This window comes from Lynx canadensis, chromosome B2 (assembly GCF_007474595.2).
Source record: "Lynx canadensis isolate LIC74 chromosome B2, mLynCan4.pri.v2, whole genome shotgun sequence".
NCBI classification, from domain to species: Eukaryota; Metazoa; Chordata; class Mammalia; order Carnivora; family Felidae; genus Lynx; species Lynx canadensis.
The window spans coordinates 57743379-57759467 of record NC_044307.1 but is presented as its reverse complement, the minus strand read 5'-3'; the positions used below and the strand labels follow the sequence as shown (position 1 = coordinate 57759467).

General features: G+C 38.6%; 1 pseudogene; it reads right to left on the bottom strand.

Annotated features, from left to right (window-relative positions):
- Positions 1-573: 573 nt before the first annotated feature.
- On the bottom strand, positions 574-1930 carry LOC115513337 (annotated as a pseudogene).
- Positions 1931-16089: the final 14159 nt, after the last annotated feature.

The following is a 16089-nucleotide window of genomic DNA, read 5'->3' as shown; positions in this document are numbered from 1 at the left end:
TTCTGTGATTCCAAATGAATTTTAAGTAGAAGGCTATAAGACAAAAATTTTATAAGTTAATGTTACTAAAAAATACTATAATATTGTGTAACAACTAATAACTGCTCCAATCCCTATAAGGGGAATTATTCTACCTAATTCCCCTTACATTTGTCACTCTAAAATTTCAGTTTAGTGATAGCACAGGGAAATAGTTACAATTTTTAAAAGTAATGCGTATGCAATAAGACAATGCAATAAGACATATGCAATAAGACAAAATGTTTACCAAGTCAAAGTCATCTTATGCTTCATGTAGTTAACACCACTATTTGGGGCAGATAATTTTATGAATTCAAAATAAATAAGCATTCTTTATTTTTCATTTAAGACAGGGAATACTTTATTCAAATTCATCAGAGAAATGGACAGCTTGGATCTATAACAAAGCATTGTGTTTTAAAGCATAGGTCAGTAATTGTATATGAGAATATACACTGCTACATAAAAATTAACTGTTCAGAGCACAACTTCCCAATATTCAAAACAGAATAAGCTTCCCTGTAAAAGCAGCACCTTGTGACATTGTTAATTTTAGTATTCCTCTCCTTCTTCTACACCCTTTCCTTCAACAGAATCCACACCAACCTCCTCATAATCCTTCTCGAGGGCAGCCATGTCCTCACGGGCCTCAGAAAACTCTCCTTCCTCCATGCCCTCACCCACATACCAGTGAACAAAGGCATGCTTGGCATATATTAGGTCAAACTTCTGGTCCAGGGGAGTCCAGGCCTCAGCAAGGGCTGTGGTGTTGTTCAGCATGTGCACAACTCACTTTACTTTGGCCAGGTCTCTATCAGGTACCACAGTGGGCGGCTGGTAATTAATGCCAACTTGGAAGTCAATGGGTCACCAGTCCACAAACTGGGTGGTACTCTTGGTCTTGATAGTGGCAATGTCAGCATTGACATCTTTGGGAACCACATCACCACAGTACCACAGGCAGCGAGCCACGTATTTACCATAGCAAGGGTCACATTTCACCATTTGGTTGGCTGGCTCAAAGCATGCCTTGGTGGTGGTTATCTCTGCTACAGAAAGCTGTTCATGGTAGGCTTTCTCAGTCAAGATGACAGGGGCATATGTGGCCAGAGGGAAGTAGATGCGGGGATAGGGCACTAGGTTGGTCTGGAATTCTGTCAGATCAACATTCAGGGCTCCATCAAATCTGAGGGAAGCAGTGATGGAAGACACAATTTGGCTTATCAGCCTATTCAGGTTAGTGTATTTTGGGCATTCAATACCAAGGTTTATTCGACAGACGTCATAGATGTGGCCCCATTGTCTAACATGAATCAGAGTGCTCCAAGGTGGTGTGGGTAGTGAGGATGGAGTTGTAGGGCTCAACAACAACAGTGGAAACATGGGGGGGCTGGGTAAATGGAGAACCCCAGCTTGGACTTCTTGCCATAATTGACAAAGAGATGTTCCATCAGCAGGGAGGTGAACCTAGAACCAGTTCCCCCTCCAAAGCTGTGGAAAACCCAGAAGCTCTAGGACCTGTGCACTGGTTGCCCAGTTTCTGAACTCGATCCAAGACAAGGTCAATGATCTCCTTGGCAATGGTGCAGGGCCCTCAGGCATAGTTATCAGCAGCATCTTCCTTGCCTGTGATGAGCTGCTCAGAATGGAAGAGCTGGCAGTAGGTGCCAGTGCAAACTTCATCAATGGCTGTGGGTTCCAGGTCTACAAACACTGCCATGGACACATGCTTGCTAGCACCTGTCTCACTGAAGAAGGTGTTGAAGGAGTCATCTCCTCTCCCAATGGTCCTGTCACTTGGCATCTGACCATTGGGCTGGATGCCATGTTACAAGCAATAGAGCTCCCAGCAGGCATTGCCAATCTCGATGCCAGCCTGGCCAGTGTGGATGGAGATGCATTCATGCATAGTTGCTGCTTTGCAGCTGCTGAGCAGATAGCAGAGAGGAAGGAGAGGTTGTTGCTTCTTACAGTGCAACTCAGGCAATCAGTGTAAGAGAACCTGCCTCTTTTTTTTTTTTTTTTTAAGTCATCTCTACACCCAACATGAGGTCTGAACTCACGACTCCTAGATTAAGAGTCAAATGTTCTTCTGATTGAGCCAGCCAGGTGCCCCTAAATAAGCATTCTTACCAGATTTATAAAATCATATTTGAAAGCAGTGTATCAGGAGAGTAGGAATCTTTAACCAACATTTCCAAAAAAAATGTTAAGACAGCAAACTCATGTTCAGGTATTAGTTTTTTGTTTGTTTACTTCTTAAAACAAGTAAGCAAATATTTGAACCACGCTGCTAATTGCAATATAAGAATATAATATATATTATTCCTAAATAAATTATATGTACATATTATTTTTTATACTATGTCTTATGTTACATGTATGTATATACATCTATGTATATATACAAATGCATTTTCTCCTTATAATGCCTATGTTTTATGTGATTAAGATAAATCAAATCAAAAGTAATAACACAGTTATCGTGTACTCCTTTTACAATTGGATTGATTTTTTGTATAAACTTATATTGCAGTATAAAAGTTAACCTATTAGGTAAGGAGAACTTAGCACATTATGGCTATTAATATTAAAACAAAAAATATTTCGGGGCTCCTAGATGGCTCAGTTGGTTAAGTGTCCAACTTTGGCTTACGTCATGGTCTCACAATTTGTGAGTTTGAGCCCCACGTCGGACTCTGCTGACAGCTCAGAGCCTGGATCCTGCTTCAAATTCTCTCTCTCTCTCTCTCTCTCTCTCTCTCTCTCTCTCTTCCTCCAAAATAAATAAACATAAAATTATTTTTAGTAAAACAAAATAAAAAAATATTTCATGTATTTAATTTATGCTTACCACCAGATTCTTTTCAGTATTGTTGGGATACCTTTGTGGGCATCGGCCTCAAGATGACATCCAATCTGCTTTACTTCAATTTTTTTTTTCTTCAACTTCTTTTTAAATGATTTTCATCTTAAATTTTCATTATTAAATTTTCTTAAATTTTCAAAATCACTTAATAATAGCAAACTGGAGTTAGGATTTTTCCAATAGTTTTTATCTACTGAGACCATAACAAATAGTATGAGACCAAATAGTTGAGACCAAACAAATAAGTATGATTTAATCACCACAAATCGTAACTCAGTTAAAGGAGGGCTAGTTGGAAAATTTGCTTTATACTTGACCCCCAAGTTAAAAAATATCAAGCTCAGGGTGCCTGGGTGGCTCAGTTAGTTAAGTGACCAACCATTGATTTCAGCTGACGTCATGATCTCATAGTGGTAAGTGGTGGCAGAGAGTGGAGCCTGCTTGGGAGTCTCTCTCTCTCTCTCTCTCTCTCTCTCTCTCTCTGTCTCTCTCTATGTCACTTCCCTGCTTGTGCTCTCTCTCAAAATAAATAAATAAACTTAAAAAAAAATATTGAGCTCATGGGATGCCTGGCTGGCTCAGTCAATAGAACATATAACTCTTGACCTCAAATCCATGAGTTTGAGCAAGGCACGGGGTGTAGAGATTACTTAAAAATAAAAAAATCTTAAAAAAATATTGAGTTAATTTTCAGGTGACTGAAGATTGGAATACTTGCTATTCTGGGCAGTATTACTGGTATTTGGTGGCAACATATTTGTGGAAAATGAGTAGCTTGATTAGGGAAACAGAAGTGTGGTTGTCAAGCCTTGGCTTCCCTGTGGAGGAGGATGTTAATTTCTTAAGAGTGATATAATCCATGAAGTGTATTCTTCTTGATAGGAAAGGACTTCATCAACCAAGAATACTAACTGCTAATGGTGATGGGTCTGGGTAGAGTTATTGGGACTTGAGACTTTTCAAAATTCATTCTTCTTTCAGAGCCTAGGTTCAGTCAGGGTCTTGGCAGACCAAATTAAGGAAGGTTGGGTCCCAAGCCCAGGTAGATTCAGAGGTTAGAAAAATCCTGGCAGCGCCTTGGTGGCTCATTCAGTTAAGTGTCTGACTCTTGATTTCGGCTCAAGTCATGATGAGATTAAGCCCCATGTTGGGCTCTGTGCTGACAGTGCAGATCCTGCTTGGGATTCTCTATTCTCTCTCTCTCTGTCCCTCTCTCTCTGCCCCTCTCCCCACTTGTGCTTGCACTCTCTCTTTCAAAATAAATAAATAAAATTAAGAAAAACTTAAATGAGAAAGATACTTAACCAATACCAAAATCCTCTTATCATAGAGGTGATGATTTTTTAAAATCAGTCTGTGAAGTTATTGCAATTCTTATTGTACTTCCAATGGAACCTGAAAAACCCAGTCTAAAACTCAAATGGAAAAAGCCAAGAAGAACCAGGACAATTTTGAAGAATATGGAGGATTACCCTTACCATTTATTGAGTCTTATAAGATATCTATAATAATTACGGGGTGCCTGGGTTAAGCACCCAACTTTGACTCAGGTCCTGATCTTGCAGTTTGTGAGTTAGAGCCCCGCATCAGACTCTGTGCTGACAGTTCAAAGCCTGGAGCCTACTTTGGATTTTGTGTCTCCTCCTCTCTCTGCCCCTCCCCTGCTCACGCTCTGTTTCTCTCTCAAAAATAAATAAACATTAAAAAAAAAAAGAAATCTATAATAATTAAAACATGTCCTTGTTAAAATCAATTAGATAAGCAAAAGACCAATAAAAAAGAAATAAGAATCTAAAAACAGACCTGTGCATACATGGATTTTGATTTATGACAGAGGAGGTATTATTAATCCGTGGGGGAAAGGTGGACTACTCAATAAATGATGCTGGAACAATTGACCCTCCATACAGGGGTATAAAAGAATATTTGGCTAACTCCACCCCCAAAAAGCAAATTCAGATGGAATAGATGGTGAATATGGAAAAGGAATGCTAGCATATTTATCTGAATATTTTAGCCACTGTATACTTGAAGAACAAGTTTAGTTTAGAGGGATTGTATATATTACGGCCCTGGGACTTCTTTCTGTGTATGGTTATTTTTCATCCTTCAAACAGTGGAATAATGGCTAAAGAAAGGTTAGGAAGCAGGATTTCCAAGGATTAAAAATTAACTTTAAAATAATCAAATCGCACATTAAAAAAAAATTGAAACATTAGTTTAACTGAGATTAGTTAACTAAGATGTAATTAGTAACCGGTAAATTTCCAGAGTATTTGCCTTGTTTATAAATAGAAGAATCCCAGTTTAGGGGCACCTGGGTGGCTCGGTCGGTTAAACTCTGATTTTGGCCTAGGTCATGGTCTTGCGGTTCCAGAGTTGGAGCCCCGTGTCAGGCTCTCTGCTGTCAGCGTAGAGCCTGCTTTGGATCCTCTGTTTCCCTCTCTTTATGCCCCTTCCCTGCTCATTCTCAGTCTCTCTCCTCTCTCTCAAAAATAAATAAACATTTAAAAAATTAAAAAAAGAAAATCCCAGTTTAAGGGATTAATTTAGGCAAAAAGGGGTACTTGTCGGCTTTTGTAAACAGACCCTAACAATATCAGCAATACAACTAGCATCAGAGGTATCTGGAACTAGAGACTCAGCTGACATTAGGGTCTCCTTCCTACCCTTTCTTCCTTTTTTTTCTCTCCCTAATTCATTTGTTTTTCCCTTGTTTTTGATCTCCACACCATCCCAAAGATTGACTTTCTTCTAAGGGCCGGGAAAATAGTTCTTAGCTCTTAGGCTCACGTCCTCAGAGATAAAGGGATTCTCTTTGAATAGCTCCAATTCCAGAAGTTGTTTCTCTCTCATTAGGTCATACCAGATTCTTCCTTTTGGAAGAAATAGTTTTCGTTCTCTTTACTTCTATAGTACTTCATCTGTTCTTCTAAGACACTTTATCATTCTGCCCTCTACTGCCTCCCTAGAGAGCTTATCTTTCTTAGTAGACTGTAAATTCCAAGAGGATGGTGATTATGATTAGGTCTTGTTCTTTGCTTTGTTTTGTTTCTAGTTATTATAATCTATAACACTAACAGTAGTTAAGAGGCTTAAGAATATTTCAAATGAACGTTTATTTCTAAGGCAGTATTCAGAGTTCAATTTATTCATCCAGAAGATAAACATTCTTCACATAGTTTTGTGATGCAGCAACTTTATTCAGCAGCATAGGGTAAGGTACACGCAGCCCATTGAGTATCTCACTTCAGGGAAGAGTACAGCAGAGTAACAATTCACCACTATGTGGGGGATGGGAATGTTGGCGGGGAGGGATACATGTAGTTAATAGGGCAAGAACACCACAAGTCTATAGTTAGTGATATAAGAGGTTCCAGCAGGCAGACATTTGGTATAGTGGTAGAAGTCACTGAGACCAGAGCACCTGGGTGGCTCAGTTGGTTAAGTGTCCTACTTCAGCTCAGGTCATGATCTCACAGTTTGTGAGTTCGAGCCCCATGTCGGACTCTGTGCTGACAGCTCAGAGGCTGGAACCTGCTTCGGATTCTGTGTCTCCTTCTCTCTCTGTCCCTCCCCAAATTGTGCCTGTCTCTCTCTGTCTCTCAAAAAATAAATAAACGTAAAAAAAAAATTAAAAAAAAAAAGTCACTGAGACGCAGAAGCATCAATACAGATCTTGGAAAGGGACTGACAATGAAAAAAATGACCTAAGAAAGAATGAAGATGCCAGAGAGATAGCCAAGGATGACCTAAACTGGTAAAATACTCTAGCAGAAAATCATCAAAGGGGATTTGCCAGATATTAGAGCTGACAATGCTAGAATACAGTGACTGGTGGTCCTGTGAACCAGAGGAAGGATTGAGTTTGAAGCTAGGGATCAAGGGACTTCACCTATGTAAAAAAGACAGAAACAAGCTTGGGCCCTACGAATATAGTGTAGAGGCAATATCCAGAAACATGTTTGAGAAACAAATGGGTGAACACAGATGCCACCTCTCATTCCCCTCTATTACACCTTCAGGAATTTACCTTTTATTGTGAGTATGGAAACATCATGTGTGGTGAAATAAAAGGGGAACAAATGATACTTCTATCTTGAGTTGTTTTTATTCTTCAGGATAATTTTTTCTCCTAATCACAAACTCCATCTTGTGAAAATTTATCTTCAATATATTGACAAATTCTTTTAATGTTTATTTGTTTTTGAGAGAGAGAGAGAGAGAGAGAGAGAGAGAAAGTGGGGGAGGGGCAGAGAAAGAGGGGACAGAGAATCTGAAGCAGGCTCTGTGCCGACAGCAGATAGCCCAATGCGGGGCTCGAACTCACGTGAGATCATGACCTGAGTTGAAGTCAAAGTTGAATGCTCAACAGACTGAGCCACCAAGGCACTTGACAATTTCTTTTTTTTGTTTTTTATTTATTTTGATAGAGAGAGAGAGAGAGAGAGAGAGAGAGCACTCACACGAGTGGGGGAGGGGCAGAGAGAGAGGGAGAGAGAGACAATGTCAAGCAGGCTCCTCACTGTCAGCATGGAGCCACTAACCAACCTGAGATCGTGACCTTAGCCAAAATCAAGAGTCAGACGCTTAACCAACTGAGCCATGTAGGTGCGATATGTTGACAAATTCTTAATAGAAAATATCAAACTAAATGACACCATTGGAACGTTTTTTTTGGGGGGGTTATTTAATGTTCTTATTGCTTTTTTTGATTCAGGGTTTACTACAGTGCTTTGCAGAGGCTGGTAAAATGTGTCACAGTACCACCTTCAATGATTGAAGCTTAACTTGAATTAAGTTCTATCAATCATTGGTCATGTGACACAGAAAATATTATTTCATGTCTCTGACGTGGGATTCTTTATCTGAAAAATAGAACTGATGCTAAATATCTGGTGGCTATGAAGGTGAAATAAAATGCTATGTTAATACCATTGATACAGGACCTGTCTTACAGTAGATGATGTGAATGCCAGCTACAAATAACTGTCTATGGAATTTAACAATTGTCCTTGTTTTTATCTTATTTTTGGAGATAATAAATTTTAACACTTGTTGGTTAACATACTATATTTACTAAATTCTTGGTAACTTGGAAACTGCAACGATATTTCCACTTCCAGTACATGAGGAGTGGTCCTGGGGGAAGTTCTGCTTCAGGTACTGATAGACGAGACCATTATGGTCCATCCTTCTGACTAAAATTGTTTTTAAAAGCTGAGGTTGACAGATTGTCAGTTTGAAGTCATTGGAGAGCAACCAAAGAAGTAAAAATTTATGGACCAAGATTGAGGAGAGGAGGGAAACCAAGAGCGGTGCCTGGCACTGGAGACTGCTTTCTTCCTTAAGGTGGTTGTCAATTTCAGAAGCAGAAGCTGAAAATGTGAAAAGTTTGGTTTTAAAATTATTTTTGAAAAGGTAACATATTCATAAAGTACAACATTTACAGTATACATGGAGAATAGTGAAAGTTTCCTTTTCATTCCTCTTCTTTAGGTACTATTTCCCTTTCCACAAGGCAACCAGGATTATGCACGGTATATCCTTGTGTATCTGAAAATTAGATTATTCTTATAGTAAAAAGTGCTATATATATTTCCAACGAGTGGCATGGCAGATCCGTCAGTATCTGTTTGAAGCCAGTTTACTACTCAGATAGAGCTATTGCTCAGGTTAGTCACCTTCAACCAATATTCTTAGATATTTGTGTAAAATATATTGAGGGGAAACTCATTTCAAAGTAAATATTGTATGTAGACACTAATCCACTTATTTATTTCCATTTGTAACTTAGCCAATGCTCCAAAAAAAATTTGTAGAATACTTTCTGTAAGTTTTGTAGTTTTCTTCTGTCTCCTGTTTTCTTTCATGAATTTTCCAAACAACATAAATTTGTGAGAGCCTTGATAGGCATTGCGTGTGGGTCTTGCAAAAATACTCAATGGTATTTGACCAACTGATGCCTGAGTGGCTCAGTTGGTTAAGTGTCCAACTCTTGATTTCAACTCAGGTCATGATCTTCCGGTTGGTGAGATAGAGCTCCACACTGGGCTCTGCACTGACACCACAGAACCTGCTTGGGATTCTCTCTCTCCCTATCTCTCTGCCTCTCCCCCTCTATGCATGCTCTCTCTTTCTCTCTCTCTCTCAAAATAAACAAACATTAAAAAGATACTCAATGGAGATATGTTGGCACAATAAAACTTCTTAAAACTTCTATAACTGTTGTCTACAATAGAGTGGGGTCCATTTAACTTTTTCTTAGTGTTAGTTGCCTAGGAAAACCTGAATTAATTATAATTTATTCTATTGATGACTTAATCCTGCTCAAGTTACCCTCCTAATGTTTTAATTAATATCCTTACCTAAATTTATGCTGTTTTTTTGTTCCTCTTTTGTATTCTTCTGTTTTACCATCTAGCTTTAATATTAGGAGCCTCCTGTTTTAATTTCCCACCCATTCTAATTTGCCCACTTATTGAGTGCTTTTAATTTTTAATCAATCTTTATTTTTAATATCAATCTGCTTCTTTAAATTTTAATTTATTTCACTAAAAAAATTCTTCTCGACATGATAGACACGTTTCCAAAGAAAACATCCAGATGGCCAACAAACGCATGAAAAAATGTTCAGCATCCTCATCATCAGGGAAATACAAATCAAAACCACAATGAGATACCAACTCACACCAGTCAGAACGGCTAATATTAACAACACAGGCAACAACAGATGCTGGCGAGGATGTGGAGAAAGAGGAACCCTCTTGCACTGTTGGTGGGAATGCAAACCAGTGCAGACACTCTGGAAAAAAGTATGGAGGTTCCTCAAAAAATTAAAAATAGAATTACCCCACAACCCGGTAATAACACTACTAGGAATTTATCCAAAGGATACAGGAGTGCTGATTCTTAGGGGCACATGCATCCCAATGTTTATATCAGTGCTACCAACAATAGCCAAATTATGGAAAGAGCCCATTGTCCATCAACTGATGAATGGATAAAGAAGACGTGGTATACACACACACACACACACACACACACACACACACACACAGTGGAATATTACTCAGCAATCAATAAGAATGAAACCTTGCTGTTTGCAACAAAGTGGCTAGAACTAGAGGGTATTATGCTAAGCGAAATTAGCCAGTCAGAGAAAGACAAATATATGGCGTCACTCATGTGTGGAATTTAAGATACAAAACAGATGAACATAAGGGAAGGGAAGCAAAAATAATATAAAAACAGGAAGGGGGACAAAACATAAGAGACTCTTAAATATAGAGAACAAACTGAGGGTTGCTGGAGGGATTGTGGGTGGGGGGATGGGCTAAATGGTTAAGGGGCATTAAGGAAGACACTTGTAGGGATGAGTACTGGGTGGTATAGGGGATGAATCACTATATTCTACTCCCGAAATCATTATTGCACTATATGCTAACTAACTTGGATGTAAATTAAAAATATAATACATAAATAAATAAATAAAACATTTAAACTTACAAAAAAAGAAAAGAAAGAAATTCTACAATCCAGTGTGTTCAAGGGATTTTCTTAGGAAAATGGTGCCATGAATAAATAAGTTTGGCAAACAATGACTGAAACCTAGATATTATTTACTGCTATATCATTTAGTGCCTTTAACATCCTAATGTGAATTTTGAATCTTTCCAAGAGTACAATATAATATGTAACTATTGAATAAGTCAGTTCCTGGAAGGAAATAGGTGGTACATTCACAGTGGGTAACTGAGAAACATTTAATAGAAGGAAGCCAACATGGGAGAATAGAGTACTGTTACCATCTCCAGGCCTAAAGAGGCAACTAAATGGAGATGACTGTCTCACAGAAGCTGTGACTCTGGTAGGAAGACAGCCAACTAACTAGTGGCAATCCAGCAGAAGGGAAATAAGAGAGTCAGGAATAACTGGCTATCTTCATTTCCCCATCTCCTTTAATGTCCAGCTTATCTCCCCATTCTCCCTCAGCCCTCCTCCCCCTTAGCCAAATCCAAGAGGAAGGCAGAGAGGGCAAAGGAACCTATAGTCCATACAGATCAGCTCTTTGGGCACAGAGCAGAAGGGAGACTGGTAAAGAGTGGGAAGCAAAATATTCTGTACAACTGTGGATTCCTTTTTTTCACAGATGACTGTTTGGGACTACAGTATTCTGCAGAACACATTTTCAGAAAACTTGACATTATCCATTTATAAAGATATCCAAACTGATACATATGAACACATGTTTTAAAAAGCGATGACGGAAGGTGCCTGGGTGGCTCAGTCCATTAAGTGTCTGACTCTTGGTTTCACCTCAGGTCATGATCCCAGGGTCAGGGGATGGAGCCCTGCAAGGCTTGCTCCCTGTTAGGAAGGCACTGTGCGTGTAGCTTCTTTGGGATTCTCTCCCTTTCTCTCTGCCTGTCTCCTGCTCACAAGCTCGCTCTCTCTCTCTCTCTCTCTCTCTCTCTCTCTCAAAATAAATAGTTAGGGGCACCTGGGTGGCTCAGTTGGTTAAGCATCTGACTCTTGATTTTGGCTCAGGTTGTGATCTCACAGTTCGCTAGTTCAAGCCCTGCAAGGGGCTCCACACTCACAGTGGGAGAATCCCAGCTTGGGATTCTCTCTCCCTCTCCCTCTGTCCCTCTCCCACTAGTGCTCTCTCTGTGTCTTTCAAAATAAATAAATAAACATTTTTAAAAAGGCTGTTGGGGTGCCTGGGTGGCTCTGCCAGTTGTAGCTCCGTCAGTTAAGGGTCCGACTGTCTTGATCTAGGCTTAGGTCACGATCTCACACTTCGCAAGTCAAAGCCCGGCATCAGGCTTTGCACTGTCAGTGCAGAGCTTGCTTGCGATTCTCTCTCCCTCTCTCTCTGCCCCTCCCCCACTCATGTGCACGTGTACACACACACATATTCTCTTTCTTTTTCAAAAATAAATTTCAAAAATATTGACCTAGAACTTAAAAAACAAAAGGCTGCAAACAAACATTTAAAAAACACTCGTATAGAAAAAGTGACAATGGAAGAATCTACACTAATATGAAATATTCATTCAATTTCACTTTAATGAATCAAGTGTTGATTTTGGAAGGAGCAGAGTATAATGTCTCCAACAAAATGGTAAGATAAACAACATAATGTCCATTTTCTTTTGACTTATGAACTAGGATCACAGAGTTGGTCATTTTTGCAGAAATATTCCAGGGCTTTAATTTTCCCAGAGATCTTTATTAAGATCTGGTTATTCGGATAATTTGTCTTGAAGCATCTACTATGGCATCCATATAAATTTTATTTTTTCCAGTTTTTAATTGATTTAACTCTACCAGAAACTCATCTGATAATAACTCTTATGGTGATTTGAGCAGTTCTTCAACAGCACTTTCACTGACTTCAGGCAATCCTGAAACTTAAATTTCACTTGCATATGTTTACATTGTGTCACTGGCTACACTGGCAAGAAAATAACCAACAAATGGGTTTGGTTCTAATACACAACGCTAATGTTATTTAGGGAGAAATACTCATAGACTAATTTTATACATGGATGTTCATTAATGAAAATACTGCATTTTGCTTCCCTAGAACTTAATTTATATAAGGGATCAAATAATGAATATACATCTTTAGAGCCCTTAGTCCAAAGGAATGAGTAAGAGTTCAGCTTCTATCTGATCTCATGAGATCTGGATAGGTGTGACTCACTATAATTCTGTTCACACTAGAAGCCCAACCATACTGTTGATAAGACAGAGAACTTCACCAATAACTCCCATTTCTTGTCAGCCAAGAATTCAGTCTGAGGGAAACAACCCATCAGTTGGTTTCTCTGATTGTGACAGCGCAAAACCTATCCTCCCCCCCACCCCCTTTTTAACATATTTAAATACCTATTTCTTTTGCAAAGGACAGTGTTTCAGGGCAATATCTGCCAGGCTATTTTCCTAATTTGAAGTCAGTCATTAAAAAAGTTAGCATACTAAGAAAAACAGTCTTGTAAGACAAATTGTTCTGTTTTACTAGTTAGTATTTTATGACTTATTATGTTTGCTGGGATTTATTCAAGTATTAAATGCCAAATATGATTACTAGGTGCTTTTTGTCAATTTAATACATATATATTCTTTTAAGAAAGAAGCGGTTTGTTTGTTTGTTTTTAAATAGAGATTCTTCTAGTTTGTTGGCAGGGCTAGAGGCAAGAAAGCAAAATTCTCCTAGCCTTGAGAGAGCTATTGAGTCTTTCAATTGACTAGAATCAAGAAATTGTGTGTTAACTCCATAGACATTCATGGAGTGAGCATTATGTACCATGTGTTTGGCACTGAAGATGAAGTAGTGAGGACCAACTTGGTCCCTGCCTTCATGGAATTTAGGCTAGCAGATCAAAATTTAAACCTGAACTTCTGGGTATAGCATAACAAAAAGTGTTTCTAAGCAAGAACAACCCCTCCCTAAAGATTCTGTGTTGCAAAAGAAGTATATTAGACTGCTTCTGTTGCAAAAGTATATTCAAATAATTTTCATGGGTATCTATCAGCTGAATGTCATTAAAACACAGAGTCAAAGAAAGCAATATATTTAAACATTAGTGATAGTTGTAGTTATGACTGATACATATGCTGTGCATGAAAATTAATACTGCCATGCTTGTTTGATAGGACTTTTTGGTGCATCTAAATACTCAAATCCATCACAGAAATGCAGCTTAAACAGCAAGAACTTGATCGGATGAACTTACAACTTGGCATTGAGTTGCTTAACAAGTTGCACATACAAATCAAGTTGCTCTTTATGGAGAATCTAAAATTTCCAATGGTTTCTATTTGGAAAATGATTCTGCCCACCAATGCTACCTCTTGATAGATAAAAACAGTTCATTCTGACAGTGTAATCAATGCAGATCATTTTTCTGACTATGTTTTCTTCCTTTGAAAATTTCTTTTATGCCTGCACAACATAGGCAAAGCTATTACTAGTAACTTTTCATTTGTTGACAATAAGTGGTATCATCAATCCCAAGCATTTGTGACATATTAGATGTGAATATTACAAATTTACCACAAGAGAAAAATATTATTTGTTTGGTGACTTACTTTATTGAAATCCTTCTCACTATTCTCAGTTTTCATACAGGTTGCTTCTTAGTACTTTTTAGGTTTTGATAAGTTAAAGAGAAGCAATTTGCCTCACTTATTGCTTTGCACTCACCTGAGAGAACTAATTTCCATGATAGTATGGAAGGTACAGTTAACAGGGTTCACAAAACTAAATAATATGCTGTTCTTTTGAAATCAGGCCTTCTTGGGGTGGTCTTATTATCCTATCTGAAATATGCAAAAAAAAATTCCCAGACTCAACAGAAAGTAAAATAGGGGTGTCTGATGGGCTAGGTAGGTAGCACGTGTGATCTTGATCTCAGGGTTGTGAGTTCAAGCCCCATGTTGGGTGTAGGGATTACTTAAAAATAAAATATTTTTTAAAAAGTGTATTTATTTTGAGAGAGACAGAGATAGCACAAGTGAGGAAGGGGCAGAGAGAGAGGGAGAGAGAGAATCTCAAGCAAGCTCCACACTGTCCATGTGGAGCCCAATGCAGGGCTCAAACTCACAAAACCATGAGATCATGACCTGAGTCAAAACCAAGAGTCAGACACTCAACTGACTGAGTCACCCAGGGGAACCCAAAATAAAATATTTTTTAAAAAGAAAGTAAAATAATTTTTCTAGCCCTCTCAACATTTTGTTTCTTTCACCTCTTTGTACAGTTTTCTTATGTTTTTAGGTTTTACCCAAAATAAGTGAAAGCAAATAATTTTTGAAAGCAAATAATGATACAAGAAATCTTTAGACATGTTGAAACTACAGTAATCAAGTGGCTTTTCTACCTTACCTGTATTCACTAAGATGAGGATTCTCAAACAAGCCTGCATCAGAATCACTGGAAAGCTTGTTAAAAACACAGGTTGCTAGGCCCTATCTCCAGTATTTCTAATTTAGTAGATCTAGAGTGGTGTCTGAGTATTTGAATTTCTGAGGAGTTCTCAGGTGCAGCTGCTGATCCTAGGAAATCCCTTTCAGAACCACTGCCTTAGGAAAAGCTATTTGAATGTGTAAGGAAACGGGAATGTTGACATGGATCTATTATATGCAACCTGAACCATAGCTTCTATGGTAACCCAGAGGACCTGCCATTTACCAAGGCATTAAGAAATAGGTTGGGGAGGGGCTGATTTCAGCTGATCTCATGGGTCATGGGATTAAGCCCCCTGTTGGGCTCTGCACTGGCAGCACGGAGCCTGCTTGGGATTCTCTCTCTCCCTTTCTCTCTGCCCTTTCCCTGCCCATGCTCTCTCCCCCTCTCTCTCTGCCGTGAGTGCTCTCTCTTAAAATAAGTTAATATTTTTTAAAAATGAAGAAATAGGATGGGGATGATGACATAACTTTCTGTAATGAGCCCTGTGGTAGGTGTCTTCTGTATACAAGAAATAATATTGTGGGGGGCACAATATTATCAGTCGGTTGAGCATCCTACTTCGGCTCAAGTCATGATCCACAGTTCTTGGGTTCAAGCCCCACGTCAAGCTCTGTGCTGACAGCTCAGAGCCTGGAGCCTGCTTCAGATTCTGTGTCTCCCTCTCTCTCTGCCCCTCCCTGGCTCACACTCTGTCTCTTTCTCTCTCTCAAAAATAAATATTTTTTATTTTTTAATAAATATTTTATAAATAAAGATTTTAATAAATATTTTATAAATAATTTTTTAATAAATATTTTATAAATAAATATTTATTTATTCCTTTGTGGGATACCGCAAAGGAATTGGATTGGCCAACTCCAGGGGAACAATGAGATCTTGGAGAGTTAGAGGTCAGGTGACAGTGCTGGATAGATAGAGATAAAATAGGTGAAATTACTACAATAAGCCACAGAGATGAAATGGTAATTAATATTTTGTTTCTGGGTTCTATGGTGGTGACTAATTCATCATGGAATTCCCAGAAACAAAATGGATGGGCAGCTTACCTAGGTGCCACCTGACATATAGATATAGGTCTTCTGGCCAGAAGACATAATTCAATTCCCTGTAGTGGGATTCATGATCTCTTTCAGTTCCCAAATCTAAGCCAGTTCAGAGTCTGAGGGAGTCCTGGTCTCTTTAAGAAAGGACCTTGCCACTCTTCTATCAGTGTTTATGG